Source organism: Eubalaena glacialis, chromosome 1 (genome assembly GCF_028564815.1).
Source record: "Eubalaena glacialis isolate mEubGla1 chromosome 1, mEubGla1.1.hap2.+ XY, whole genome shotgun sequence".
Taxonomy (NCBI): Eukaryota; Metazoa; Chordata; class Mammalia; order Artiodactyla; family Balaenidae; genus Eubalaena; species Eubalaena glacialis.
The window spans coordinates 217,695,509-217,722,405 of NC_083716.1; the positions used below are offsets into that span (position 1 = coordinate 217,695,509).

The following is a 26,897-nucleotide window of genomic DNA, read 5'->3' on the forward strand; positions in this document are numbered from 1 at the left end:
CCTGTTGCCTGACAAACTCTCTCTTCTAAAATATTTGGTATCATAAACTCTTTTCTCAAATAGAATGGAGGCAAAAAGAACATCCAAAACTCTAAATTTCTCAAAATACAAAACTCTGGAGAGGCAGCCTGCACCTGCAACCCCAAAAGCAAATGTGTTGAATAATCAGGGATCCCAAACACTAGAGCAACACTAGAGTAATTTACTAAGCTAATCATTATGTGAAATAGAACATTTGATTTCTGCACCAAAGTTACCTCGAAGTAGATGCATGCCTCATTCAATTAAATAAAGCACCACAAACAAAATATTTAGCTCAATGTGTGGTTCTCAGTAAGCATTCAGTAAATCTAAGTTCCTTCCTTAGAGAGGGCACTGTGTCTTTTATTTTTGGTGTATGTCCTTCCTGGCACATGGAGATAAGGTCTGCATGATTCAAAATCCTGTTAGGTGACAGTTGCATGTCACCTACATTCTTGGTATATTATGGAAACATACACTGTACTCTTAAGATTTTTAATATCAAACTGCCCTCAAGATAAGCAAGCTGTTACTGTGTTAGTATAAATATGGGTCTTCAGGAACATGTCAAAACAGGGCTTTTCTCCTTTAATCGGTTGTGGAACTAACATCTTCAGCCCCTTGAGTTTTAAAGATTTAGGGGAAGGAGAGCAGCCTCAACTCACTCCCTTTCTCTGGCGCTTGCTAGCTTTTCTAGACCTCAACTAATTTTGAAACGGAAATTTAAATGGTTTTCTAGTATGAATAAGAGTTGGGGTTTCTAAGAAAATATGTGAAATTGTTAGAAAATGTAAGAGTTGAAGTATCTCCATAATGAGCTATTTTGGTTTTCTAGAAACTTGTTAGGGAACAGTGGCCAAAAACCAGCTTACTAAATGTGGCAGTTTTTTCTCTTGTTTATTTTTTCCTTAACTTGGCCTTCATAGTCTCTCTTCATTACCTGAGACTAGAATATAGCTTTTCATTACCGCCTACACTGAGTAGACTCTCCACCAGTACATGAATGTCATGAATGCGTGCTGACATTTATACACTTCACCCCACCAACACACACACACACACCTCATATAAACAAAAACACATATGGAAACAGTGAAGAAAGGCAATAGTAACCCTGGTATGCTTTGTTGTCTATCAATATATCTATAAGTATTAGGCATATAGATTCTTAACCATGGAATCATACAACATCATGCCCCCTGTGGTTTTTTTTCTCATGTATCTAAAGTTGGTATTGAATTAAGCATAATGGTTACCTCTGAAATGAGAGATAGGGAGAGGGGAGATTTTCCTAATTTCACGAGTTAACATCTCCACGATTGGGAATCGTTTCTCAGTTCACAATGTGTCAGCTTAATTGGAAGTGTTCTTCTCTTTCTTAGTGACACATAAAATAGCAGCACATCTTTCAATCTGTGTGCCTTAGATTCTTTAAGATATGCTATTTTTAAAGCCGTTGCATGATAGGTGATTTTTGTTTCCCTGTGTTTGAAAATTTTTAAATAACAAAGAGGAAGGAATAAAAAATGATGAATGGAAAAAATGAGGGGAAATGCTGAAAAACAAAATAGAAATTGATAATGGGGCAATTCATGGCAGAATTAAATATTCTAGGGTGTATTAAATGTATTTTAGTTATTTGTATACCTGACCTATCTCTAACTAGAATACAAGAAACCATGATATCTTATTCAATTTTGAATTACCTCTGGGATACAGCATACTCCTTGGTAACTCAGTAACTTAGCAAACATTGTTTCAATAAATAGATTATGAAATGAATTAGCTTTTAAATATATTGTGCAAATTTATCCAGACCACATTTCTCAGACCTCTTAGTCATTTTCTCAAACTATGCCTGCTTGACCTCAGGAAACCAGACCTGCAGAAATCTGGGGAAAAAAAATAGTTCAAAATGAAAAAAACCAAATTGGAAACTGATTAGTTTAAAACGATATTTTTCTTTTTTTTTTTTAATCAGTCATCAATTTTATACACATCAGTGTATACATGTCAATCCCAATCGCCCAATTCACACCACCATCCCCACCCCACCGTGGCTTTCCCCCCTTGGTGTCCCTACGTTTGTTCTCTACATCTGTGTCTCAACTTCTGCCCTGCAAACCGGTTCATCTGTACCATTCTTCTAGGTTCCACATACATGCGTTAATATACGATATTTGTTTTTCTCTTTCTGACTTACTTCACTCTGTATGACAGTCTCTAGATCCATCCACGTCTCTACAAATGACCCAATTTCGTTCCTTTTTATGGCTGAGTAATATTCCATTGTATATATGTACCACATCTTCTTTATCCATTCGTCTGTCGATGGGCATTTAGGTTGCTTCCATGACCTGCCTATTGTAAGTAGTGCTGCAGTGAACACTGGGGTGCATTTGTCTTTTTGAATAATGGTTTTCTCTGGGTATATGCCCAGTAGTGGGATTGCTGGGTCATATGGTAATTCTATTTTTAGTTTTTTAAGGAACCTCCATACTGTTCTCCATAGTGGCTGTATCAATTTACATTCCCACCAACAGTGCAAGAGGGTTCCCTTTTTTGCACACCCTCTCCAGCATTTGTTGTTTGTAGATTTTCTGATGATGCCCATTCTAACTGGTGTGAGGTGATACCTCATTGTAGTTTTGATTTGCATTTCTCTAATAATTAGTGATGTTGAGCAGCTTTTCATGTGCTTATTGGCCATCTGTATGTCTTCTTTGGAGAAATGTCTATTTAGGTCTTCTGCCCATTTTTGGATTGGGTTGTTTGTTTCTTTAATATTGAGGTGCATGAGCTGTTTATATATTTTGGAGATTAATCCTTTGTCCGTTGATTCGTTTGCAAATGTTTTCTCCCATTCTGAAGGTTGTCTTTTCGTCTTGTTTATGGTTTCCTTTGCTGTGCAAAAGCTTTTAAGTTTCATTAGGTCCCATTTGTTCATTTTCATTTTTCTTTCCATTACTCTAGGAGGTGGATCAAAAAAGAACTTGCTGTGATTTATGTCAAAGAGTGTTCTTCCTATGTTTTCCTCTAAGAGTTCTATAGTGTCCGGTCTTACATTTAGGTCTCTAATCCATTTTGAGTTTATTTTTGTGTATGGTGTTAGGGAGTGTTCTAATTTCATTCTTTTACATGTAGCTGTCCAGTTTTCCCAGCACCACTTATTGAAGAGACTGTCTTTTCTCCATTGTGTATCTTTGCCTCCTTTGTCATAGATTAGTTGACCATGGGTACGTGGGTTTATCTCTGGGCTTTCTATCTTGTTCCATTGATCTGTGTTTCTGTTTTTGTGCCAGTGGCATATTGTCTTGATTACTGTAGCTTTGTAGTATAGTCTGAAGTCAGGGAGTCTGATTCCTCCAGCTCCGTTTTTTCCCCTCAAGACTGCTTAGGCTATTTGGGGTCTTTTGTGTCTCCATACAAATTTTAAGATGATTTGTTCCAGTTCTATAAAAAATGCCATTGGTAATTTGATAGGGATTGCATTGAATCTGTAGATTGCTTTGGGTAGTATAGTCATTTTCACAATATTGATTCTTCCAATCCAAGAACATGGTATATCTCTCCATCTGTTGGTATCATCTTTAATTTCTTTCATCAGTGTCTTATGGTTTTCTGCATACAGGTCTTTTGTCTCCCTAGATAGGTTTATTCCCAGGTATTTTATTCTTTTGTTTTGCAATGGTAAATGGGAGTGTTTTCTTAATTTCACTTTCAGATTTTTCATCATTAGTGTATAGGAATGCAAGAGATTTCTGTGCATTAATTTTGTATCCTGCAACTTTACCAAATTCATTGATTAGCTCTAGTAGTTTCCTGGTGGCATTTTTAGGATTCTCTATGTATAGTATCATGTCATCTGCAAACAGTGACAGTTTTACTTCTTCTTTTCTAACTTGTATTCCTTTTATTTATTTTTCTTCTCTGATTGCCGTGGCTAGGACTTCCAAAACTATGTTGAATAATAGTGGTGAGAGTGGACATCCTTGTCTCGTTCCTGATCTTAGAGGAAATGCTTTCAGTTTTTCACCATTGAGAATGATGTTTGCTGTGGGTTTGTCATATATGGCCTTTATTATGTTGAGGTAGGTTCCTTCTATGCCCACTTTCTGGAGAGTTTTTATCATAAATGGGTGTTGAATTTTGGCAAAAGCTTCTTCTGCATCTATTGAGATTATCATATGATTTTTATTCTTCAATTTGTTAATATGGTGTATCACATTGATTGATTTGCATATATTGAAGAATCCTTGCATCCCTGAGATAAATCCCACTTGATCGTGGTGTATGATCCTTTTAATGTGCTGTTGGATTCTGTTTGCTAGTATTTTGTTGAGGATTTTTGCATCTATATTCAACAGTGATATTGGTCTCTAATTTTCTTTTTTTGTAGTATCTTTGTCTGGTTTTGGTATCAGGGTGATGGTGGCCTCATAGAATGAGTTTGGGAGTGTTCCTTCCTCTGCAATTTTTTGGAAGAGTTTGAGAAGGATAGGTGTTAGCTCTTCTCTAAATGTTTGATAGAATTCACCTGTGAAGCCATCTGGTCCTGGACTTTTGTTTGTTGGAAGATTTTTAATCACAGTTTCAATTTCATTACTTGTGATTGGTCTGTTCATATTTTCTGTTTCTTCCTGGTTCAGTCTTGGAAGGTTATACCTTTCTAAGAATTTGTCCATTTCTTCCAGGTTGTCCATTTTATTGGCATAGGGTTGCTTGTAGTAGTCTCTTAGGTTGCTTTGTATTTCTACAGTGTCTGTTGTAACTTCTCCTTTTTCATTTCTAATTTTATTGATTTGAGTCCTCTCCCTCTTTTTCTTGATGAGTCTGGCTAATGGCTTATCAATTTTGTTTATCTTCTCAAAGAACCAGCTTTTAGTTTTATTGATCTTTGCTATTGTTTTCTTTGTTTCTATTTCATTTATTTCTGCTCTGATCTTTATGATTTCTTTCCTTCTGCTAACTTTGGGTTTTGTTTGTTCTTCTTTCTCTAGCTCCTTTAGGTGTAAGGTTAGATTGTTTACTTGAGATTTTTCTTGTTTCTTTAGGTAGGCTTGTATAGCTATAAACTTCCCTCTTAGAACTGCCTTTGCTGCATCCCATAGGTGTTGGATCATCGTGTTTTCATTGTCATTTGTCTCTAGGTATTTTTTGATTTCCTCTTTGATTTCTTCAGTGGTCTCTTGGTTATTTAGTAACGTATTGTTTAGCCTCCATGTGTTTGTGTTTTTTACGTTTTTTCCCTGTAATTCATTTCTAATCTCATAGCACTGTGGTCAGAAAAGATGCTTGGTATGACTTCAATTTTCTTAAATTTACTGAGGCTTGATTTGTGACCCAAGATGTGATCTATCCTGGAGAATGTTCCGTGTGCACTTGAGAAGAAGGTGTAATCTGTTTTTGGATGGAATGTCCTATAAATATCAATTAAATCTATCAGGTCTATTATGTCATTTAAAGCTTCTGTTTCCTTATTTATTTTCATTTAGGATGATCTGTCCATTGGTGTAAGTGAGGTGTTAAAGTCCCCCACTATTATTGTGTTACTGTCAATTTCCTGTTTTATAGCTCTTAGCAGTTGCCTTATATATTGAGGTGCTCCTATGTTGGGTGCATATATATTTATAATGGTTATATCTTCTTCTTGGATTGATCCCTTGATCATTATGTAGTGTCCTTCCTTGTCTCTTATAACATTCTTTAGTTTAAAGTCTATTTTGTCTGGTAGGAGAATTGCTACTCCAGCTTTCTTTTGATTTCCATTTGCATGGAATATCTTTTTCCATCCCCTCACTTTCAGTCTGTATGTGTCCCTAGGTCTGAAGTGGGTCTCTTGTAGACAGCATATAGATGGGTCTTGTTTTTTTATCCATTCAGCAAGCCTGTGCCTTTTGGTTGGAGCATTTAATCCATTCACGTTTAAGGTAATTATCCATATGTATGTTCCTATGACCATTTTCTTAATTGTTTTGGGTTTGTTTTTGTAGGTCCTTTTCTTTCTTGTGTTTCCCACTTAGAGAAGTTCCTTTAGCATTTTTTGTAGAGCTGGTTTGGTGTAAATCTTTTGATTTCTCCATCAAATCTAAATGAGATCCTTGCTGGGTAGAGTAATCTTGGTTGTAGGTTCTTCCCTTTCATCACTTTAAGTATATCATGCCACTCCCTTCTGGCTTGTAGAGTTTCTGCTGAGAAGTCAGCTGTTAACCTTATGGGAGTTCCCTTGTATGTTATTTGTTGTTTTTCCCTTGCTGCTTTCAATAATTTTTCTTTGTCTTTAATTTTTGCCAATTTGATTACTATGTGTCTCGGCATGTTTCTCCTTGGATTTATCCTGTATGGGACTCTCTGCGCTTCCTGGACTTGGGTGGCTATTTCCTTTCCCACGCTAGGGAAGCTTTCGACTATAATCCCTTCAAATATTTTCTCTGGTACTTTCTCTCTCTCTTCTCCTTCTGGGACCCCTATAATGCAAATGTTGTTGCGTTTAATGTTGTCCCAGAGGTCTCTTAGGCTGTCTTCATTTCTTTTCATTCTTTTTTCTTTAGTCTGTTCCGCAGCAGTGAATTCCACCATTCTGTCTTCCAGGTCACTTATCCGTTCTTCTGCCTCAGTTATTCTGCTACTGATTCCTTCTAGTGTAGTTTTCATTTCAGTTATTGTATTGTTAATCTCTGTTTGTTTGTTCTTTAATTCTTCTAGGTCTTTGTTAAACATTTCTTGCATCTTCTCGATCTTTACCTCCATTGTTTTTCCGAGGTCCTGGATCATCTTCACTCTCATTATTCTGAATTCTTTTTCTGGAAGGTTGCCTATCTCCACTTCATTTAGTTGTTTTTCTGGGGTTTTATCTTGTTCCTTCATCTGGTATATAGCCCTCTGCCTTTTCATCTTGTCTATCTTTCTGTGAATGTGGTTTTTGTTCCACAGGCTGCAGGATTATAGTTTTTCTTGCTTCTGCTGTTTGCCCTCTGGTGGTTGAGGCTATCTAAGAGGCTTGATGAGAGGCTCTGGTCGATATTTTTCTTGATGATAATCTTGTGTTGTAGTGAATCTTCTATATCTTCAACGAAAAAGACTTTATTATAACGAAACCAAGCCTAACTCAGCAGTTAGACTGGGTGTCCTTCTCTGTTCACACAGCTTTCCCTACAGCACTGAACATTCTCTAAAAAGATCTCCTGACTCCTTGTCTGTCTTCCTGTTTTGAAGAGGAACAAAGACATTCATCTTTGTAAGAGAGATGCTTAGCATGATGGCTAGCATGCAGGGTAGGATTCCATACATGTTGATTAAATGACATGAATAAATGACAAATTTTTAAAATGTAAAATGTGATATTAGTAGTGCTTAGGAATGGGGCCATGTGGCTATATTAAGGACATGTGACAAGCAAAATAATGGCCCCCCAAAGATAGCGTGTTCTAATCCCTGGAATCTGAGGCTATGTTACCTTATAGGGTAAAAGGGACTTTGCAGATGTGATTAAACTAGAACTGTTGAGATGGGGGGTTATCATGGATTTATCCAGGGGACCCAATATAATCACAAAGGTCCTAGTAAGAGGGGGCAGGAGAATCAGAGACAGAAAAGCAGATGTGATGACAAAAGTAGAGGTGGAGCCATAGCCAAGCCAAGGAATGCAGGCAGCCTCTAGGAGCCCAGAAAGGCAAGAAAGTGGATTCTTCCCTAGAGCCTCTGGAAAGAATGCAGCTCTGCTGCCCCATTTCAGACTTCTGGTCTCTAAAACTGTAAAATAATGAATTTGTGTGTTTTAAGCCATTAAGTTGTGGTAATGGTGACAGCGGCAATAAGAAACTAGTATAAAAGGGAAATCAGTTAGGGATAATTTGGCTTCGAATAGCAAGAACTTCAAACCAAACTAGTTTAAATAGTAAGAAAGTACACTGGTTTGCAAATTAGGAAGTCTGATAAGAGGCAGAGTTCATTGTCTCAGTAATATCATCAGTGATTCCACTTAATTCATTCCTGTATCTCTGCTCTGTAGGTATTTCTGTTCTATTGACTTCTCCCTTATAAATTTGAGAAGACTGCCAGTAGCAATTGGAGTTAAATGCTTCCTTGTTGATTTTTAGCAGTAAAAAGCCAGGCTTCTCCTAATTATCTACCTTGATAGATTTGGACAAATCAGGGCCCATCCCTGGAGCTTCCCTTAAGGGCTACCTGTGATACGGCAGATGCCTGAACGAAATCAGAATTCTATTAGAAAAGGGCAAGAGGAAAACATAGGCAGATTGAATATTTGCAATGCCCCACAAAGTATATCACAAAATCCTGTCATTAGGAAAGTGTAGGGTTGAGAATGCTTAAACAAGTTCCAGGGATACTGTGCCCTCAGTCCCAGGACTAGGAAACAAGCTCCAACTTTTACTTGGCCATGTTTTCCCTTGCCCTGTAAGGACAGTTGTGTAATAGAAGGAGCAGCAGCTGTTAGTAAAACTCACAACTCATTCTGCCAGGCTCAGACTGGCAGTGACTCTGGACTTTTTTCCACCTGGGGAATGGCAACATGCCCAGCACCTTGGCTCGTCACACCACTGTCTGGCATACCTGCTGCAGCTTGCTGAACTCTGGATTAGATTGACACCAGATAGCCTCTTGTGAGTCATCCCTAAAAATGGTGCATTCCCTTTGAAAATAGATACATTCCTTTGTATACATTACTGCATTGAAATCTGCGTCTTCATATGTGTTGTACAAGTATCTGATATGATAGTTCTGAGGAACTTCCTACCCAACCAGCTCTGTAGCCAGGCAAAGTAATACAGGGAGAAAAAAAGGATACAGAAAGGATATCAGTTGGGTAGTGATAAGGTATGTACTGAGCTATGTACACTTATTTGTAAGATACTTCATTTAATCTCCAACCTTCAATGCATTACTTTCTGCAATTTTAGAGAAGGGGAAATTTGAGAACTGACTTGCAAAGCTTGTAAATGTCAGAGCTGTTATTAACCTTAAGGCAGTATGATTCCTAAGCCCATGTTCTTCCTTCTGTACTCTGAGGGGCCACTCCCAGAGTTGAATATCTGAATAGAGTTGCCCCATCCTAACACTATCCTTATGACTTAAGATTTATCCCCAAACTGGTCCTGATGTCCTATAGAGAGGCAGAGAAATCGGAGGAGCATCAAACTTTCCCCAAGTTTGTTAGAACTAAAAATAGAGATGAAGGAAGGTCCCTCTAGATTAGTTCCAGAAGAAAGCTAGAATGGATATAGTGGCTTCGTGGCCCCTTTGTCTGCTCTACCCCAATTAAAAATAAGGGAAACCTAAGTGCAATAACATGCTCATCAGGATTGATTATGGTAATTTGGCTTGCTGGGTGGGCATATCCTTCCTCTATCATGGTCTAAGCATTTACAGAGGATTCACACCAAAGATAGAAAAGAATTACCCTTCAATACCCTTCTGTTTCTGGAGACCTTTCAGAAAGAACACTCAAACTGCCCCAGCCATATATACAGCTCAGGAGAGCCCAGGCATCCGGGAAACAGGGTATGAATGGTCCAGATCCTGAATTTCACAAGGGCAGAGACTGCATCTTAGAAACACTGCATCTCCAGTTCCAAGTACAGTGCCTGACCCACAACAAATCATTATTGTTAAATGAAGGACTAAACAAATGAAAGAATGGTCAACTTAGCAAACATCTTGTCAGCAGAGAGGAAGGCAAGGATAGAGCAAGATGGTAAAACAGTGTGTTTACAGTGGGTGTGTGTCATTATCCAACAAAATTTATGGAACAGTTTGCCTTAAGCAAGGCAGATCCTTAAGTCCCAGACCTATAATGACGACCTTTAAAATAGCACAGATTCCACTATTGGCATTCATGGGGTAGAAACGAAAGATCTTTTTACCCAATAAGCATCGCATGAATTTTCAGGCATTGCAAAATGTTAGTGTTTGGAAAGCATTTCTAGTCCCTGGCAGTCTTGAAGAAAATGCCTAAAACAGTTTTCAGAAATGCTTCTATTGAACCCTACTGAAATTGCATTTTATGTAGTCCTGTGTGATTGCTTCTGCTTTATTGTTCAAGAACTGTTAATAATGAGTGAGAGTTTTAATATGCAGAAAATGAGCAACAGAATGGGACCCAAGTTTCTTTTATTTTATTTTTTAATGAAAAAAAGTAAAGATCCTGTTAGAGTCAGTTTCCAGAGATAATTTACTGGCATATACATTGTTTAATTTACTTCTAATTTAGAGATAGACCAGTATATAACAAAGTTAAAACAGAGCATACTTCCAACATGAGATGGCTCAGAGGCTCTCGGGATCCACAAAACATTTTTTCATGGTAGCTGTGACTTGAAATCACAGAGTGGAAATGATAAACACCACAGCACATATCAGGCAACAGCAGTGAGTTGAACGTGGTCACCACTATTTGCATCACCATTTTCAGTGGATGTTTTCCATGATGTGAAGTCAATTATTGGTTCCACATCTACATTAGTGTAATTGGTTCTTACTCTCCAGAGGAGAATTTATTAAGGCAATTTCAGTAAATAAGCAGAAAAGGGTCCCTATTTGCTACTGAATCCACTGGGATGGATAATCACTCCTAGTTTCCTCCAGATCATAAGGGAATTCTTGGTACTGCTGTGTCTGTAAATACCCTTTTTCCCTTTGCAAGGGAAAGTAGAATGGCACTTTTTTTTTCAAGAAAATTGGTATGCTTAGTGACAACAATTCTAAGAAGCAGTACCTTTCAAAGTATTGATTATCACATGTTTTAAAGAATACTCAGTGTGTTCAGGGGATAGTTCAAAGGAAGGCGCAAAGCAGGGGCCATTTCTAAATAGTTTAAAATTCCCAGTTACTATTAAGAAAATGCATGCCAAAGCTAAATTTCTAACAGTTCCTGCATCAAACCGGATCTTTGGTAACTTAGCAAAATCAAGAGGTGCTTTTCTTTTGGAAAAGTTATTCCAAGTATGAAAGAGCAATGATGCCCTTTCACATAGGCAAGTTCTTCATACATTGAGTGTGAGCTACGGGAAGGCATAATTCCCAAAGATGGTTGCCTCTTTTCTGCCAACATTTTTCATTTTGAGTAAAATATTTTCGGAACACCCAAGAGATTTTATTATTTGAATAGGAGCCTAGAACCTCACATTTACAGCATATTTGGCAAGCTTTGGAATGTAATGTAGAAATCAGAACCATCTACAAAATTTTTGATGCATTCTCCACACCTTCTGATGTTGAGTACAGGCAGATTTTATGGGTGAAGCCAGATCAGGGGTCTTCAGGTGAGGAAGGAATATCAGCATCTGTGCCGTCTCCAATGGGACATAGGTGACTGTCATTTTTCTGGCCTTGGAGAACTCTGATTCAAAGTAGTAGGCAGTTTGTTACTTCATACAAGCTGAACAAAGCAAAGCACGACAAACAAACAAAAAGCATTCTATTAGATGTCTGTGCAAATATACTTAGGGCTGGAGCAATCATTTAAATCAGGTGAGGACAAGCAGTTCTACCTCTTACCTGGATTGTTGCCTTAACCCTCAGCTTTGCATTGAAAACCAGACCTCGCTTTGCATCCTCAGAGCAATATTAATTCAGAACTGACTTGGATTTGTTCCTTGGGCAAAAGGTTAAGTGATCCATAAATTTATTTCCCTGCAGATTTGGAAAAAGAAAAATAAATATCACAGTGGTTTGTTAACCAGGTTTTGCAGCAACAGAATCATTGACTATCCCTCCTATTGCCAGGGTCAATGCCATGTGGTGAATAGAAAATATTTGTGGCTTACCCATGTGAATGATGCCAATGACCAGAAAGATCAAATACTCAAAAAATATCTGATTAATACGGAATGGCTCTAACCTGATTCATGTTTGACTAAGAACTAAATTCCATTACAAATGTGCAAAGAAGCATAATTCATCCTTGCAAAATGGCTTTTTGTTAACATAACTCCACTGAGAAGAAATGCTCAGTATCCCTAAACCAAAACTTACTTGTTGCAAGATAGATCCTACATTTTTCATACCTAACCTTAGATTTTGTGGTTCCCTATCCAGTGACTCAACATTAGTGTAATAAGTACCGTTATAACTCATGGCAGGTGCTGTTCTGTGCAGCAGATTTTGCAATTGCAGGTAATAGCCTTCAGACTTAATCGCTCTCGTGGAGGAGGGTGTGTTTGAAAAGATAATAGTGGCGGAGAGATTCTTAGAGTGGGCATCATCCTCTCTCAGCAACAATAGCTCAGTTATTGAGTATCCATCAAGCGCATGACATTGGTCTGTGCTTACTGAAAGTTTTCATATTGAATAAGAGCATCTTTTTCTAAATGAAGAACGTTGCCTTCATGTCCCTTTTTTGTGTCCAAACAGTTATTCAATATGCAACCAGAGACTGGGCTTTTTCCTCTGAGAGTTGTAAAAAGATGTGCCAGATACAGAAAATCATAGAGTAGAAAGGGCCCCATCAGATCAGCCTGTTTGTCCTTCTGCCTCTCTCAGCACGGCTATGGCTAAGGCCTTTCGTAAAGGATTACTGAGTGTCACCAACCCAAAGGCTTGCCGTGCGCTCCCCACCTCTGTGCCTCTGCTCATGCTGAAGCCGCCACCCTACCTTAGCACCCTTCCTTCTCTCTCCTATCCCTTAAGCAACAAACTCCATTCAGTCAGTAAACTTTTTATTGAGCACAGTTTATAGTGTTTGTCCTTGGCAATATATAGTCTAGTGGGGAAGACAGGCATTATTATCACAAATAATTGAAGTAGTTACATGTTGCATGGTGCAGGAAAGAGGAATAGGTACTGTGGAGGCATATAACGAGGTCCTAGACATAGTCGAGAGATCCAAGGAGGTTCCCCAAAGGAGGGGCCTTTGGACTAGAACTAGAAGGGAACTCATTTAATAAGGAAAAGGAGGTGCTTGGAGGGAAGAACATTGCACCAGAGCGAATCTGAGGCTGGGAGGTGGGAGACAGGTGGGGGCAGGTGATATAAAAATTGAACAGATGGGAGATTATGTAAACCATAGGGCAAATGGGAATCCATCAAAGGACTGGCTGTGAGTGACATGATCAGATTTAGATTTCTTAAAACTCACCGTTGTGTGGAGATTTGTTTAGAGAGAGAGAAGAGAAGATGCTAGAAGACCAGAGTGGAGAATGTTGTAAAAATTCACGCACATGACAAACCCTCTATCAATCTCTGTTGATAAAACAACTTTGCCCATTAGGCTGTTATCGCTGACATATTTCTTCTATCCTACAGGTGATGGATATATATTTAAGATACTAGGTCCAGGACTTCTAAAATAGCATCATTACTTTGAATATGAGCTACTAACCTGTCCAAGACCATGCCAGATCATTTCAATTTAAAACCAAGTCTCTGCTTTTGATCTTGGACACAAAGATATTTGAGTTGTCTGAAAGACTTGTTCTTTACCAAGGCATGACAGTTACCACCTGAAATTTATTTGTTATAATATTTTCAATTTTTAAAATTTTCCAATAATTTTTATTTTATATGTGGGATTCTCCTTTTCTATTTAAATAATACCAGCACTTATTAGCACTCATTTGTTCTCTAGAAGTAATCTCGTGACACACCAGGTTATGGAATTTAAATGGGACAATTAATATGAATGTACTTCTCATTCTGCCCCTGTTTCTTGCTGTGATCTTCACTCAGGAAACCATGCTGGGTTTCAGGCTGGTGCCATGTTTCACAGAAAGGAAGTTTAACTAATTTTCCTCCTCACAACCACTATCTCTACTTTTCCACTCACTATTTCACTTATATAAAAATGTCTTAAGTATCTTGGATGCCCTCCTGGTAAACACCCTGCATCCCACTCTAGACAGAAGGTCGGTCCTTGCATGCCAGTGACAGAACATGTTTTCTAGGAAGGAAACCTCTTTCATTTCTTCAATTTATGCAATAGGTCGCCAAACAAGCCATCTGCTGATCTGGTTTCCAAAGCATATGTTTGCTTCCTCAATCTGTAATGTGGGAGACGAACTAAAAGAAGTCATCTTTAGGTGACTATGTTTGCTTTCAGATAGGGATTGAAAATGTTCTGTCCTCTATCATAGCACTAAGAGCCATTAGATAGATATTAAGCACTCACGATGTGCCAGGCACTGTCTGGTGGCTTTCATTGTTTCAGATGGGCAGCATGGCCTGTAGTTCAGAGCCTGGCTTCAGAACAGGGCCAACTGGGGTTCAAATTCTGGCTCTATCACTCACTGTTATATGCTCTTTGGAGACTTATTTAACTTCTCAGTGCGTCATTTGTAAAATGGGGCAGAAGATAACAGTCCCCAGCTTTGGAGTTACCGTGAGGTTTAAATGACCTAACATATGTAAAGTACTTAGATCAGTTCCTAACACATACTAAACTTCTTACCTATTAGTATCTCATTTAAACCACATAAAATCTCCATTTGCTATAACAGCTTAAGTAACTACCACCAAGGCATTCTGACTCCAAGAATTATTCTTTATAAAGAGACACAAAGAATATTACTTTCAGAGTTATATCTTTTTTTAATTAAAACTGTGAACTTATTTTTTGACTTAGTTACCAGCAAGCACAGATTCAAATCTGAAGTTCAATAATGAAGACACTGTGTTGAATTTTCTGGTTGCCATTTGTGTGTTATCTTTTTTCATGACCCTGATTTTCTATTAATATTTCAACTTGGCTCTTACCTTGTATATACCTTTGATAATAACCACCTCATAGCATGCTCCAGAAAGGGAAAAACTGTGAATATTTTTTTAAAGAACATTAGAGGGAAATGTCAGCTAAGTATGGTAAACAAAGTTCATCCAATAGAGAAATTTTGTTCTAACAAAGACCACTGAGGAATGAAAATAAGGAATCAGTATAAGAATATGAAATGAGGAGAACTACTTGCCTTTGGGCAGCTACCTAACTTTTTCAATCCCAGCTTCTATTAATCATATACAGACCCTGTACTCCAAGCCCGATTAATACAAGTCAAATTTTACACATCTATGTCTTTTTATATACTACTTCCTTTTAACCGAAATGTTTTCTGTTCACTCTTTTTTTCCCTTCAGTTTCTTTTTATCTTTAAAGATTAAGCTCAAACATCATATCCTCTGTGAAGCAACCATTGTCTGACACCCTTAAGTAATTAACATCTCTCCTTCTTTTGTGTTCTTATAATGCCATATACATAATACCATTATAGCATCTTATTGATTCACTTGCTTATCCTTTTTCTTCCAATTTTGTTGAGATATAATTGGCCTACAGCACTGTATAAGTTTAAGGTATACACCATAATGACCTGACTTACAGTATATGAAAGGATTACATAATAAATTTAGTTGACATCCATCATCTCATATAGATTAAGAAAGAAAGGAAAAGTTTATCTCCTTGTGATAAGAATTCTTAGGATGTACTTTCTAAACAAGGTCCAAATATGCCACAAAACAATCATAACTATAGTTATCATGTGTACATTATATCCCTAGTACTTATAATCTTATATCTGGAAGTTGGTACCTTTTGACGACCTTCATTTATTTCCCCTCACCACAACACCCCTCTTTTTTGTAACCACAAATCTTATCTCTTACTTGCTTATTCTTTTAACAAAGACTCCTTGAGTGCCTGCTATCTGACACTCTGCATTAAACGGGGATTATCATGCAAATGTTGTTTCCACTTTTAAAAATGGGGCGCTGTTTTAACCACCAGAATACCTGAAACAGAGCAGGTTCTCAATGCACTGCTGTTGAAGGGAGGATTTGGCCAAATAAATAATCCCATGACTTTGCAGTCATGTTCTAATTTGGTTTAACCAAAGGTAATACTATTCCAGTGTCTCCTCTTCTTTCACAAGACTCTGAATACCTTTTGATTGCTTCCAAAAGTCAAATCTATCCTTAGAAACCAACAATTTACCATCACTTTAGAAAATGCAAAACCACACAAAGTATGGTTGTACCATAATTTTTTAACTTCTCCCCAAGTGATGAGAAGATCCAGATTGTCCTATTTTTAATATCTTAAAAATGTTACAGTAATCCTTGTATGTATTTCTTTGTATATTTGACAATTCTCTTCTGTTGGAAAGATTCATATTCATGAGAATACTAGAACAAAAAGGATATACATAGACCAGATCTACTGGCCTAGAAAGATGTCCAAGCTCAGAAATAGATCCAGATTTTGTAGAGCCTGGTACATTAAAAGGTCAAGGGCCTCCTTCAGAAATAAAAAATACAAAAATATAATAATAAAAAAAAATTGTTAGGATCTCCCCCTTTCAGGGCCTTGGAAAGGGCCCATGAAAGTAAGGGACCCTAAAGTTCATAGTTCATTTATTTCATGGTAGACCTGCCCATACCCACAATATACTGTTAAAGGGAAAAGAACTGTTAAAGAATATATATAATCTATATATTCTCCTTAAAAATTAAATCCATATATATAGTGTATATGTTTTATGAGCAGATGAAAACTGTGGAATGATTATAAACCAAGATACTAAAATTAGCTTCATCAAGGGGGGATTAAGCCAGGGGTTAAAGTAAGTTGTTGGGGTAAGTGTGTGGTCATCATTTTTATTTTGGATACTTTTGTTCATTATTATGGTGATAATGTATGACTTTTTAATTTCAAATACTAAAATAAACTTTACTGAGTAGGGATAAAAGCATGTGCTGCCGTACACTCTGAAGGCATTCCAAAAAAGGTCTTTGGGATAAGTCCACATCCTCCCAAGGTGACTACGTGAATATACCATGTGTACTGATTTTAGACATTCTGTTGTATTTGTTATAAAATTAGCTACATTCTTTTATGAGAACATCCCTTATATTAATAGACTGCCCCCAGGCCTCCCATAAACACATACCACAAGAGAACCAGATAAAAAGAGAGAACATAAAAGCTCAATGACCTCCCCATGGGGTGCCAAGAAAACCATCTTTTGTAAATGAAAGACTGTCCAGTATGTCACCCTGAAATTACCTAATCACATTTTTGAAACCAAAAGGAACATTCCTCCCAAGATAAGACAAACTTAAGATGAATGCAAGGGTGTATATATCCCACAAGAATAGAATATAATCAAGACAAGTCAAGCCAAAAATATTTTTCTTGACTTCTATGCAGGAATCACTTGATTGTGGCAGAGGAAAATCCAATATACATTTGAAAACAACTTATCATTAAAGAAATTAAAGCAGATTCACACCAGGAAAAAAAATGTTTTTTTTGAAATAACTAGTTCCACCGAGATGTATGCAATCTAATTTGCATGATAGATTTATGCCAATAGCATTTTCCAGCAACAGGTTCTATGGTTCCAAAAGGCAGAATTTTATAGCAGGGAAAGGCTAACGATTACAGTGTGTGTGATGGTAGTCCTAGCCTCAGCTCCAAGCATGTAAGCTGATGCCTTTCTCTTAGGTGTTCTGACAGGCTGATGTTAAAGAGCAGCATGTGTCGGAAGATGTAGGAAATCAACTGGCCTCTTTGACAGATTTTACAGTGGAATGTTTGTACTGTCAGGGCAGTGGGTATGACAAACCTGAGAGATGACAGTAATAGGAGTGTTTAAGTAAGGGAACAAGCTTAATAGAGATGCCACTGTTGACAATAACATGCTTATGTTAAGAGTCCTTGCTTTCATTTTCTACTGGAAATTCCAAAGCCCATTTTTGAAACTGTTTTCTTCTAAATCTTACAAAAGCACCTTTTAGTTCTAGAATTGCAGGGCTAGAAGACTAAACTGCAAGTCATATTTTCTCATCTGTTTTTCAAGATACCTCAGATCATCATATTACTGACGTTCTTCAATCAGGGCATTAGTCTGGACTGAAACAGAACTTACGTAGCATTTTAAAGCAACTGTGAAATAAGTGCCTATTTTTCTGGAGTGCACTTCAAATTAACCTTGGAGCCCAAGCTCAGGAGTGGTTGTTACCTAACATCTGTACTGATGCCCAGCACCATGTGCAGGGCGTACCCTACAATCATTCTAAACCAACTATCCCATTATTGTGCCTCACAAATAAAATACGTGAAACAATATAATCTTCTCTACAAATACATACACATTTTATACATTTCTATAGATACTCCAGTTAAATATAGTGTCTATATCACATCCCCACCAATGATCTACTTCCAAGTTACTTGAACTCCTCCAGATAACTCTGTATGCATGCTCAGTGATAAAGCATTTGGGAGAATGAACTGCCAGTTGTGAATTGATGCTAAATGAATGGGTGTGCTTTAAAAAAAAAGAGTCCTTTTCACTTGTGGGCTTTAATACTCATCTAATTATAATGATTTCAAATTCTCTCAAGGCTAAAATTAAACTTGGCTTCCTGGATAGCCAAACAAGTGACTATTCTTCTACACCGCGCAGCTCCCATTTTATCTCAGGCTCACTTTGAGTATAAATTGGTTAAAAACGGTCATATTCTGAATGCTGAATTAAATATCACTAAAAATATAATTTGAAGGGGCAGTTAAAATCCAGTACCATCCAATTAGAAAGACAGTAGAACATTGTCATTCCTCCCCCCAATGAGATGAGAGAGGCAGGTGGTAGTCAGGGAATACAACATTGATTCCAGAGGGGAGTGTTGGTTGTGTGGCTCATATTCAACTAGATGGAATATGTGGAGCCCAGGGAAAAGTTACCAGAAGCACAGTTCCAATGGAGAGCCAGATCAGACTCAAAATCATGGTCCAAAATTGAGCTGCCAATGAATAAGAGGCAAAAGAGACAAGTCCACATATGAAACTAACAAGCATAGTTAAGGCATGTTCCATGAGAAAAGAAGCTTAAAGGAAGTGCAGAGCAAAGCCCAGAGATGTTTCTGAGCTGATGATCATTAGCTGAGGAGGGCACTTGATTAGATATATCTGTAGCTTTAGACATGATGGTTCTTGGGAGCTCTTAAGGGCTGTAGAGGTAAGTATTATCATATTAAAGATCACAAAGCCATGACCTGTATTTAAACAGGCATATGCATATGGTTAAGAGGAGGAATCTTGGACCCAAACTTCATTTTTTTTGGCTTAAGAGTTTCTATATTTAAATTTTATTTTTCTCCAGTTTTGGGATATAATTGACAACATTGTATTAGGTTAAGGTGTACAACATGATTTGGTATATGTATATATTGGGAAATGATTACTACCATACATTTAGTTAACTAAATGTATGGTAGTAATCATTAACACCTATCACCTCACATGGTTACAAATTTTTTTCATGTGATGAAAACTTTTAAAAGCTCCTTTCTTAGCAACTTTTAAATGTACAGTCAGTATTGTTAACTATAGTCACCACGCTGTACATTACGTCCTCAGAATTCATTAATCTTATAACTGAAAGTTTGTACCTTTTGCCTGCTTCCCAACCCTCGCCTCTGGCAGCCACAATCTGTACTCTGTATCTATGAGTTCACGTTTTGTTTTTTATTTTGGGGTTGTTTGTTTTTCTTTTTTCTTTTTTTTAGATTCCACACATAAGTGAAATAGTAGAGTATTGGTCATTCTTTGACTTATTTCACCAAGAGTAGTGCTCTCAAGGTCCATCCATGTTGTCGCAAATGGCAAGATTTCCTTCTTTTCTATGACTGAATAATATTCCACTGTACCTATATACCATTTATATATCATTTCTTTATCTATTTATACATTGATGGATGCTTCCATTGCTTCCATTCTTGACTAATGTAAATAATGCTGCAATGAACATTGTATCTTTTCAAGTTAGTGTTTTGTTTCCTTTGGATAAATACCCAGAAGGGGAATTGCTGGCTCATGTGGTCGTTCCATTTTTATTTTTTGAGGAAGCTCCATACAGTTTTCCATAGTGGCTGCACCAATTTAAATTCCCACCAACAGTGCAGAAGAGTTCCCTTTCCCCGATAACCTCACCAACCCTTGTTATTTCTTGTCTTTTTTATAATAGCCATTCTAGTAGGTATGAGGTGATATCTCCCTGTGATTTTGATTTGCATATCCCTGATGATTGGTCATGTTAAGCACGTTTTCATGTACCTGTTGGCCATCTGTACCTCTTCTTTGGAAAAATGTCTATTGAGATCTTCTGCCCGTTTTTAATCAGATTGTTTTTTCTGCTATTGAGCTGTATGAGTTTGTTATGTATTTTGGATATTAACTCCTTATCAGGTATGATTTTCAAATATTTTCTCTGATTTAGTAGGTTGCCTTTTCATTTTGTTGATGGTTTTCTTTGCTGTGCAGAAGAATTTTAGTTTGAAGTAGTGCCACTTGGTTTTCTTTTTCATCTTTTTTTGAAGTATAGCTGATGTACAATATTATATAAGTTACAGGTGTACAATATAGTGATTCACAATTCTTAAAGGTTATAATTCATTTATAGTTGTTATAAAATATTGGCTATATTCCCAGTATTGTACAATATATCCTTGTAGCTTATTTTATACAAATTAGTTAGTACCTCTTGATCCCCACTCCTATGTTGCCCCTCCCCTCTTCCAACTGGTAACCACTAATTTGTTCTGTGAGTCTGTTTCTTTTTTATTATATTTGCTAGTTTGTTTTATTTTTTAGATTCCACATATAAGTGATATCATACAGTATTTGTCTTTCTCTGTCTTATTTCATTTAGCATAATACCCTCCAAGTCCATCCATGTTGCTACAAATAGCAAAATTTCATTTTTTTTACAGCTGAGTAATATTCCATTGTATGTATATATATGTATATATATATACACACACAAACACCACATCTATATATATAATACCATATATATACACATATATATATACTATATATATATACTATATATATACCATATATATACTATATATATATACCATATACTATATATATATCATATGTATATAAATAGTGTATGTATATATATACATTTACATATATATATACACCCCACATCTTCCTTAACCTGTTGATGGACACTTAGGTTGCTTCCATATCTTGGCAATTGTAAATAATGTTGCTATGAACATTGGGGTGCATATATCTTTTTGAATTAATGTTTTTTGGGTTTTTTTCAAATATATACCCAGGAGAGGAATATGGTAGTTCTATTATTAGTTTTTTTGAGAAACCTCCATACTGTTTTCCACCATGGTTGCACCAGTTTACATTCCCACCCACAGTGTATGGGGCTCCCTTTTCTCCATATCCTCACCAACATTTGTTATTTGTAGACACTTTGATGATAGTCATTCTGACAGGTGTGAGATGATATCTCATTGTGCTTTGATTTGCATTCTCCGATGATTAGCAGTGTTGAGCATCTTTTCATGTGCCTGTTGGTCATCTGCATGTCCTCTTTGGAAAAATGTCTATTCAGGTCTTCTGCCCATTTTTTAATGGGGTTGTTTGTTTTTTTGATGTTGAGTTGTATGAGCTGTTTATATATTTTGGATATTAATCCCTTATTTGTCATATTATTTGTAAATATTTTCTCCCATTCAGTAGGTTGTCTTTTCATTTTGTCCATGGTTTCTTTTACTGTGCAAAAGCTTTTAAGTTTAAAGTCCCATTTGTTTATTTTTGCTTTATGAAACAGAGTCAAAAAAATATTGCTATGATTTATGTCAAAGAGTGTTCTGCCTACATTTTCCTCTAGGAGTTTTATGGTTTCCCCTCTTACATTTAGGTCTTTAATCCATTTTGAGTTTATTTTTGTATATGGTGTTAGGGAGTGTTCTAATTTCATTCTTTCACATGTAATTGTCCAGTTTTCCCAGTACCACTTATTAAAGAGACTGTCTTTTCTCCATTGAATATTCTTGCCTCTTTTGTCATAGATTAACTGACCATAAGTGCGTGGGTTTATTTCTGGGTGCTCTATTGTGTCCATTGATCTATGTGTCTGTTTTTGTGCCAGTATCATACTGTTTTGATTACTGTGCCTTTGTAACATGGTCTGAAGGCAGGGAACATGATTCCTCTAGCTCTGTTCTTCTTTCTCAGGATTATTTTGGCTATTTGGAGTCTTTGTGTTTCTATACAAATTTAAAATTATTCTACTTCTGTGAAAAATGCCATTGGTATTTTGATAGGGATTGCATTGAATCTGTAGATTGCCTTGGGTGATATGGTCATTTTAACAATATTAATTCTTCCAATCCAAGAACACAGTATATCTTTACATCCATTTGGGTCAGCTTCAGTTTCTTTCATCAGTGTTTTATAGTTTTCCCAGTACAGGTCTTTTACCTCCTGAGGTAGGTTTTGTTGTTTTTTGGTTTGTTTGCTTGTTTGTTTTCATTGCTTACACTTTTGATGTCAACTCCAAAATTCACTGCCAAGAACAGTATCAAGGACTTTACCCTGTACGTTTTCTTCTAGGAGTGTTATTGTTTCAGGTCTTATGCTCAAGTCTTTAAACCATTTTGGATTGGTTTTTGTGCATGATATAAGATAAGGGCCCAGTTTCATTCTTTTGCATGGGCTACCCAGTTTTCCCAACATCGATTTATTGAAGAGACTATCCTTTCCTCATTGTGTATACTTGGCTCCTTTGTCATAAATTAATTGGCCATATATGTGTTTATTATTTATTTCTGGGCTCTCAGTTCTGTTTTGTTGATCTTTGTGTCTCTTTTTATGCCAATACCATACCTTTTTGATTGCTATAGCTTTATAATACAGTTTTAAATCAGGAAGTGTGATGCCTCCAGCTTTGTTATTCTTTCTCAGGGTGGTTTTGGCTATTCAGAGTCTTTTGTGATTCCATGCAAGTACCCATACTTCTTGCATGGTCATTCTTGCCCTACTACTTACTGGCTGTATGACACAAGGCAATTTCCTGAAGCTCTTTGAGTTTAATTTCTTCTGTAATATTGTATTAACCATTAGGATGATTTTGAGGAATAAGCTAGTACATGTAAAACACCTATGGAGAGTGAAGGTCAAGTAAGGAGAAACAGAAATACTAGGGGGATTCATCTTTTTCATTCAAATTCATATTTAAGATCTTGTGGAATAATTTTTAAAGTATATACTTAAAGCTTAGATTACCTAATTTATTGAATAGAATACATATGGGAAAATTGGCACCACTTTTTAATCACCAAAATGTAAATATCACACTGAAGAATGCATTAAATATAGTGAATTAAATGCCAAGACACCACTACAATGACAGTAAAGAAGGACATGGGTATAAATACACAAAGACAGAAAATGAAGAGAATACTGTAATGGGCTAGAGATGTCAGTAGGAGACAGGTGGAGGAGTGATAACTGACTTAGCAAAGTAGAGGATGCAGGACCCAAGTGCCTATAAAGGAAAACTTTAAGATGATGTGCTAATTTACACCACAGAGCTCCCTAATGATTCTGGAACTGATGTCACCTGCTACAAAGAATTTAGGGAAGAGGCATGGAGCTGACATGGTTGTATTAATATAAAGAGCAGTTTAAACCTGAGATCTTCTCTCCAACCCTGTTCAACCAAGCATTCTCCCTTCAACCACAATTCTCAAAGGAAAGGTTTGTTCTCCAGAAAAATTGAATCAGAAGGGGCTCTGGCCTCAGAAACACAAAGCACAGAATGTAAATACAAAACATGGATTTTGACCAACAACGTTCTCTCCACCCTTCCCCTCATTCAGCTCCTGGAACACAGGCCACCAGGCAGTATTCATTGCTGGAAGGATTGAATAGAACCCAAAGAAAATGCCTACAGATAGTGACATGAGGGGATAATTTTCATTACACACAATGAAAATGTCAGTTTGCCTCCCACTTAGAATTTTATCCACACATATACCTTTTCTTAGGAACCCCCAGATAGACTTTTCCTATGCAACCAACCAAGCTCTTGTTTTGGAGGTATGGTCTCCAGGAAATAAGAATCCAAAAACAAACTTGATGTATTTGACCATGCAAGGAATAGTACTGAAAGAAGTTCTATAGTTCTAGAGAAGAGTTTAGGAGTGATTAGTGACAGGTACATAGAAACCAACCCAGAAAGAAAAAAAAATCTGGGAAGTAAGTTTGTGCAACAAGGGATATATAATCAGAGCATCCTAACTGAGTCAGCAGTGAATGATAAGGATAGATGTCATAATAATGTAACTGAACTAAGTATTAACTGAATTTGTTAATACTGAACCTAGAATTGTGATATCAACTAGTTGGAAGGATGGAGAGATGAGAACTGAGTGTAATTACATAAAAGTCTAATATTCTCCCTAATAGGAATTTCATGGAAAATGTCTGAAATTGATATATTGAAAAATAGCAGTGGCACAAATGATTGTCCAATATGGTGGCAAATTTCAAAAGCAGCAGCTAGAAGGATTTAAAATAGGCACTTTGGGGAAGGGGCCCATGTGATGTGAAAGGAGTTAGGGCAGAAAAGTATTATTATTTATTATAAGCCTATAGAACTTGATTTCTTTAACCATGTCATATTCCCTCAATAAAAATCAAAATTAATTTAAAATGCAAATATCTCATAGGGAAGCAGCCTTTCAATCTCTCTTCTTGAAATTAGATTAAAGATATGTTCATGAATCTTAGATGACTTCCTGGTAGCTTATCCCTTTTCTTGGTTGAATGATACAATATAATACAGTTTTCCTACAATTATGCCCTGCCTTTGGCTGTCAGCCCCTGAAGGAAATATGTAAGATTTGATTGACTTTGTCTTGCCATCTCCTTTCTGTCACCAGTTGGAAAAGCTTTGTTCAAGAATATCTAGGGTTGTGTTAAAAAAAAAAAAAAAAAAAAAAGTTACTTTTTTCTCTTTGACTAGTTCACTAAATAATAAACATGAAAGGTAAGTTATTTATTGGAGTAAGTTATAATAAATGAGGATTTGTACTTTCAGGTTTAGGAAAAGAATAAAATACTTTTTATAAATATTTTTTGCCAAAATTGCAAAATAGTTATCTAGTAAAATCAGTTGCCATTCATATCAGTTAGAATCATTTAAGTGAAAGTGTGCATGTGTTTTATGTGCAGGATTAAACAGGACCCTGTACATCTTCAGAGGCATGTTTGCACTCGATTAAAAACTAGAAACCCCTCATGCTTTACAACACTATTAACATGAAGCTGAAAAAAAACAAAGAAGATGTTATACATGAGAAATATTAAAGATGTTAATTCCTAGAAAAGAGAACCATATCAAAGCTTTAGATTTGCTCTAAAACCAGTTTTTATGCTATTTTGAAGAGACTCCTAATTTAGAAAGTCCAAATCATGTTTAATTTTTTAAATGGAATCTCTCACAGTCATAGGAAATGTACCATCAGGACTATGTAATCAATGTGAAGCAGATGGTGGAACAATTATCTTGTGTATTTGGGTACTACCATTGGCCGGTTCATAGAGTGTGTGCCAGGAAATTCATTCTGTATTTTCAATCTGCTTTCCGGTTATGATGGATAGTGCTTTTTTAACAAAAATCTTTGTATTATTTTAGTGTCTATAATACAAGGTACATCTACACAGGCAACTTTTTTTTTTTTTTTTAAGTCCAATTGGAGGTATATAGTAATGATTTCAGGATTCGAATTTTTGAGTTTGAGCTGTGATTATTTTTCAGTATCAGCATAGCTTATTACTATCAATTCTTTGGCTAAATAACTGCTTCCTAGTATATACAAATCTTACTATTTAATTTTAAAACTTTAAATACTTAAAATTATATGGTATGGTTCACAATGTAGAGAAGACACTTTTTTTGAATTTTTGAATTTTTGAATTTTATTTTATTTATTTTTTTATACAGCAGGTTCTTATTAGTTATCCATTTTATACACATCAGTGTATATTGTCAATCCCAATCTCCCAATTCATCCCACCACCCCACCACCACCACCACTTTCTCCCTTTGGTGTCCATACGTTTGTTCTCTGCATCTGTGTCTCTATTTCTGCCCTGCAAACCAGTTCATCTGTACCATTTTTCTAGGTTCCACATATATGCTTTAACATACGATGTTTGTTTTTCTCTTTCTGACTTACTTCACTCTGTATGACAGTCTCTAGATCCATCCACGTCTCTACAAATGACCCAATTTCGTTCCTTTTTATGGCTGAGTAATATTCCATTGTATATATGTACCACAACTTCTTTATCCATTCGTCTGTTGATGGGCATTTAGGTTGCTTCCATGACCTGGCTATTGTAAGTAGTGCTGCAGTGAACACTGGGGTGCATTTGTCTTTTTGAATAATGGTTTTCTCTGGGTATATGCCCAGTAGTGGGATTGCTGGGTGGTATGGTAATTCTATTTTTAGTTTTTTAAGGAACCTCCATACTGTTCTCCATAGTGGCTGTATCAATTTACATTCCCACCAACAGTGCAAGAGGGTTCCCTTTTCTGCACACCCTCTCCAGCATTTGTTGTTTGTAGATTTTCTGATGATGCCCATTCTAACTGGTGTGAGGTGATACCTCATTGTAGTTTTGATTTGCATTTCTCTAATAATTAGTGATGTTGAGCAGCTTTTCATGTGCTTCTTGGCCATCTGTATGTCGAGAAGACACTTTTGAAAGCTAATTCAGAATTATGTACAAGAGTTAAGGACTTTAAAAAGACATTGAAAGCAACTACTTTTTAGCACTTAGGATAAGATCATCCTAAGTAATACGTATTTTACTTTTTTAATTACAATTAAAATGATCTATTAATCTCATCTTGGTTTCAATTTTGTTTTTCTAACACATTATATTTAGTAACTTCAGTTATCACTATCTGGCTCTCTATAGGTGGTAACATAATTACTTAGACACATTGTATATATACCTAGTTCTAGAACACTTCTCTGATAACAATCAAACATATTTTTAGTTTTAAATGTAAGAAATGACTACACAGTAATGCTGA

General features: G+C 36.4%; 1 protein-coding gene and 1 long non-coding RNA gene across 2 annotated transcripts in view; one reads left to right on the forward strand and one right to left on the reverse strand.

Annotated features, from left to right (window-relative positions):
* SPAG16 (sperm associated antigen 16) overlaps positions 1–26,897 on the forward strand; it is a 922,479-nt gene that overhangs the window by 881,784 nt on the left and 13,798 nt on the right. The window lies entirely within an intron of this gene.
* Positions 10,194–26,897, reverse strand: part of LOC133100531 (uncharacterized) — a 232,872-nt gene continuing 216,168 nt past the window's right edge. Inside the window, exons 4-5 of the long non-coding RNA XR_009702492.1 lie at positions 11,539–11,673; positions 10,194–11,419 (exon numbers count right to left, since the gene is read on the reverse strand). This is a non-coding gene — a long non-coding RNA (uncharacterized LOC133100531). The remainder of the gene's footprint in view (positions 11,420–11,538; positions 11,674–26,897) is intronic.